The sequence below is a fragment of the Onychostoma macrolepis genome, chromosome 01 (assembly GCF_012432095.1).
Source record: "Onychostoma macrolepis isolate SWU-2019 chromosome 01, ASM1243209v1, whole genome shotgun sequence".
Lineage (NCBI taxonomy): Eukaryota > Metazoa > Chordata > Actinopteri > Cypriniformes > Cyprinidae > Onychostoma > Onychostoma macrolepis.
This window is the reverse complement of record NC_081155.1, coordinates 4,993,798-4,999,268: the sequence shown is the minus strand read 5'-3', so window position 1 is coordinate 4,999,268 and position 5,471 is coordinate 4,993,798. Positions and strand designations below refer to the sequence as shown.

Sequence of the window (5,471 nt, the reverse complement as noted above, 5' to 3'; positions counted from 1 at the left end):
AACCAAATACAGCAAAATCTAACAATTTGGCGAGAGCCAGCCAGGAGAGACTGACAAGAAGAGAACTCACCAACTGCAACAAGAAGTGAACAAAAGAGTTTTGGAGATTCTACAGTTTTTGTGTTGAAGATCAACAGACCGCACCGGTGGACATAAGTTATTTGAATCAACTGGATCCTGTCTCAAAGATCCTAATTTGGTGAGTGAAACTATCAGCTCTCTAAAAGAACTTAAAGAACACTCTTTCATAAGTAAACAGATCATTTGATGTATGTAGTGTAACCATAATAACCAGTGTAGCACTGTTTAAGAAATTTTGGCTTAGACCTTTCTCTTGAGTCTGTAGGAACCTTTTAAATGATTTAGTTAATTCTCCTGAGACTGTAGGAGCTATAGAAAAAGTGTTTATAGCTTGGTCCTGTTCTCTTGATTATGTAAGAATCACTTAAGAAAGAGGTTTAGTCCGTTCTCATGAGACTGTAGGAGCCATAGATGTGTAATTATAGGCTTAGTCCTGTTCTCTGGAGTCTGTAGGAATTGTATAAAAAAACAATTTAGTCCATTTGTCCATTGACTGTAGGAGCCTTGGAAATAATTGGGACTGATGTTGCTGTAAGAATTGTGAATTCTTGACTGGGTGCTAATTCAGTAGCCACTATTTTAGATTTGAAATATATGTTCTAATTAGGTTAGAAGAATATGGCATAAAGTGATGAACTAAGTTATTTGCCTTCTGTTAAATGATACTGAAAGCTCTAAAGTAAATTGTATGAAGGACAAATTTGAAAAACTAATTCAGCCTTTTGAGTAAAGACTCAAAATGAATTGAACAAGTTTTATCACTCAGAAATTTTCAGAAATTAAACAAAGAAAACAAACCGGAATGTGAATGTCTTGTTTAAAATACGCTGAGTTATCAAACTAATGATTTGTCTGTGTAAGTGAAATGGTCAGTCTCAAAGACTGCTGTTAATCTAAATCTGAATAAGCACATTTAACGACTCTTAATAGCTTTTGTTCTGCTTCTCTATATTTGAGGGCACATCTGCTGTACTGCCATGGCTGAGTCTACACAAGTCAAAAATAAGGACCCTGCACAGAGGCCAACCACAGAAAAACATGGAATAGAACCTCCAAATGTAACCATTGATGAGATGATGGATAACCTGTCTGAATATTTGAACAAAAGGCTGGGACTGAGAAAGTGCCATGATGATATGTGCCAGAAATATGGAATTAAACAATCAAACAGTGGATTATGGGACTTGCAGGACATTAAAAAGGCTTATGGAAAGACAAATCGTCTAAGGGTAAATACTAAGAGAGATGGATTATCTGTGATTTTGGGCAAACAAATCCGACAACACTTGCAGAAGTGTGAAACTGACAAATTACAACGAGAGATCAATGCAGAAAAGGCAAAAGTTCGAGCACTAGCCGAACAATTGCAGAATGAAAAAAAGGACAAAGAAAGACTGCTAAATGATAATGACAAGTTGCTTAATTTGCTTTCCAAAAGAGTGGAATCAAATGACTGTTCTGGGCTAAAGACTCCACCCATAAAATCTGTCCAAGAGGCACAGAAACAGTCTCTTTACCCATTTAAAGAGCTCAAGAAGATTGAGGAACAGCAACGTTATAATCTGGTAGGAGAAAGTGACAGCAGTTCAACTGGGAGTCCTGATGACAGTGATGTTGAACTTGACACACACGCTCATGTCACTAAGGATAAAGTAAAGGTTAGACTTGCTCCTGTAATTGTCAAGAACAGAAGGACTGAAATTGATGTTGAAAATGAAGAAGAGTATGAGGAGAATGGTGAGAGACGAACCTGAATTGTAAAAAAAACTGTTAAGAAATATGTTCCATGTAAGACATACCAGCCAGCTACACCGGAGCAAGTTGACAAGTGGTCAAAGGAATTGCCAGATGTGTATAAACAACCACGAAGAGTCTGGCAAGTTATACAACGCCTGCAGAAAATCTACACTTTGCATCCATTAGATGGGGCAATGATAATTAATATAAATCTAAGGGACAATGATCAAAAAAGGTTGACAAAAAGTGTTGAAACCAAGGTAGGCGAGTCTCAGGAAAACACTGAGGCTGGATGGGAAGCTGTACAAACCTTTTTGTTTGAACTGAAACCTGCAGAAGTTAATTGGGCTAAAATTACTTCCTGTATGCAGAAAACAGGAGAGAGTGTTGTAGAATATGAAGAACGATTCAGACAGATTTGGTTGGAACATGCTGCTTTAAATGGTAATGAGGATCTGGACAAGGATACTAACATGCCTCTAAAAACTGCTTTTGTAAATGGACTGAAACCTGAAATTTCAAAAGCCCTAAAAATCCGATATGATGACTGGGACGGCATTGGAACAGCTTTCAATCAGATTGTTGAGTGGTCAGTAAAAATTGAAAGGACATATGAAGTCAAACTCAGAGCTCTGCAATCTACACTCAAAAAAATGATTTGGTCTAAATTGACATTTTATGTAATTGAATTGCATAACAATTTTCCATCCATTTAGATTACATAGTTTTAACATAAACAAATCAATAAACTTAATATGATTCATATCCATCAGTCATACGTGAATGAAACAGGTAAGATTTATGTAATAATTCACAGTAAAATCCCCACACTGCTCAGTGTTCATGTGTTTCCACACTACAGAGTGTTCAAGTAGAATTGAAGCAGTGCTGGAGTTAAGGAGATAATTATGTGATGATTGATCATTAATGATGAACACCTGTTGTTATTAAGCAGAATCACCGAAGGAAAGACAAACACAAGAACTACAACTGACTTCAGACACAGACGAAGATCAAATCAACTGCAATAAAAGAAGACATTAAATCTCTCAAGATCTGATTAAATAGCTTCACAAACAGCATCATATTGACTTTATTTCTGTCAGACTTCTAGAGAAGCTCTTATTGAGAATTAACAGAGGTTTAGATGCTTTATTGTTTTGTTCACCATCAAAGAGACCAGTGTTTCCTTTTGTTGGGCTCTTGACCCTTGACGCGTTGGTGTTAATATTACACTGGTTGCTTTAACTGTGTGTTTATATAAAACACACTTAGCTTAGCCAGCGAAACTAAAAAAAAAAAAAAAAAAGTTGTGGGCAAATGATCCACCGATCTCATTTCAAGTCCAACATCTGGTTGTATGGATGTAGTACTGCTTTAGATTTTTTTATACAGCTTCAGATCTAGTAGTCTTGTAAAATCAGATAATTTAAATAATTTACAAATCACTTTGTGCAGATAAAGTTTTCATCTGTAGCAATACAAAGACCACAGACATCAAGAATCAGTGTATGAATCTAAACAATGGTGACAGTCAACAAAATGCTTCATGTTGCAATGCATGCTGGGTACCAGCATAGTACAAGACTCTCCCATGTATCCCAGCATGCATTGCAGCATGAATAAACAACGCAGCTGAATTGTCTGATTATTTTCTTTTATTCTTACTATTTTATTTTACGTATGCTGTTATAGTTGTGACTTTTAGTAGCTTGTTTTGTGATGTTCAGAGTCTCATCTGAATATTTTCTTGACTGTCACCATTGTTGAGATTCATACACTGATTCTTGATGTCTGTGGTCTTTGTATTGCTACAGATGAAAACTTTATGTGCACAAAGTGATTTGTAAATTATTCAAATTATCTGATATTTACAATACTGCAAGATATGAAGCTATGAAAAAATCTAACGAAGTATAATGTCTGTATAATCAGAAATTGGACTTGAAAAGAGGTCAGTGGACCATCTATCCACAACTCTTTTTCACTTGGCTTCGCTGGTTAAGCTAAGTGTGTTTTAAATGAGCACACAATTAAAGCAACCAGCATAATATTAACACTAAAATATCAAGGGTCAATAGCCCAACAAAAAGAAACACTGGTCTCTTTGATGGTGATTTCAAACAAAACAATAAAGCATCTAAACCTCTGTTAATTCTCAATAAGAGCTTCTCTAGAAGTCTGAAAGAAATAAAGTCAATCTGGTCAGTCTGATGCTGTTTAATCAGATCTTGAGAGATTTAATATCTTCTTTTATGTCAGTTGATTTCATCTTCGTCTGTGGCTGAAGTCAGTTGTAGTTCTTGTGTTTCTCTTTCCTTCGGTGATTCTTCTTGATAACAGCAGCTGTTCATCATTAATGATCAATCATCACATAATTATCTTCTTAACTCCAGCACTGCTTCAATTCTACTTGAACACTCTGTAGTGTGGAAACACATGAACACTGAGCAGTGTGGGGACTTTGCTGTGAATTATTACATAAATCTTACCTGTTTCATTCACGTATGACTGATGGATATGAATCATATTAAGTTTATTGATTTGTTTATGTTAAAACTATGTAATCTAAATGGATGGAAAATTGTTATGCAATTCAATTACATAAAATGTCAATTTAGACCGAATCATTTTTTTGAGTGTAGACCCTCAACATACAGTTAAAAGAGCACAGAGAATGATCTTGAAGAAAAAGGAGGACGGAGATACACACAGACAAAAACACAACGACAAGGAAGATGTAATTATTGCAACAAAGAAGGACACTGGTTTCGTGAATGCAAAATAAGACTGAGAGATGAAAATAAAGATGTGAATGACCTGGACAAGAGATTTCAGCAGCTTACTCAAAAACAAAAACAATCCCTCCTAAATGCGGTTGAACCACAGGGAAACTAAAATACCCCTCTCTGCAGTACCTGCTAGCGGCAGTTCATCAAAAATCTGATGGAATTTATGTATGTGCAAAAATAAATGATTCTGATATCCATTTTTTACTGGATACTGGAGCAGAGTTAATGGTCATACCTACATCTTTGGCCAGCAAGACTGAACTTTCACTGAGTCAGGAGCACATCATCGCAAATGGAGCAGGGGGATATCACTCTAAGAAAAACAGAACCCATTATTCTATGCATTGGGCCTCATGAAGTGGAAACCAAAATTTGGGTAGGACAAACTACACAGCCTTTATTAGGGCTTGATGTATTGTTGAAATTCAACTCATCTCTAACTTTTGAAGACGGCAAAGTAACATGGAACTTGAGGAGGCTTGAAAAGACTGATTTGCAACGGCATAGTATCTGGTCAGAAGATAAAGATGACTGTGGATTGCTACAAATGACACCAGTATCATTCACTGGGAGGACACCACCAAGCACAAAACAATACCCTGTCAGCAAAGAATCTATCCAGGGAATTCTTCCAATTGTTCAACAGCTAGAGAAACGTGGCATTTTGAAGAAAACTCAAAGTGCATCCAACAGCCCAACTTGGCCTGTAAGAAAAACTAATGGCACATGGAGACTGACAGTAGACTACAGAGAAGCTAACAAATGTGTAGATAAACTGACACCTCTAGTAGCTAACCTTGCTACCATTTTTAACACCTTAAAACCAGAACATGAATGGTTCACGGTGATTGACATGGCTAA

At 36.3% G+C, this 5,471-nt stretch overlaps 1 pseudogene; it reads left to right on the top strand.

Annotated features, from left to right (window-relative positions):
- The first annotated feature begins 1,058 nt into the window (after positions 1-1,058).
- On the top strand, positions 1,059-4,716 carry LOC131536469 (uncharacterized; annotated as a pseudogene).
- The last annotated feature ends 755 nt before the right edge of the window (positions 4,717-5,471 follow it).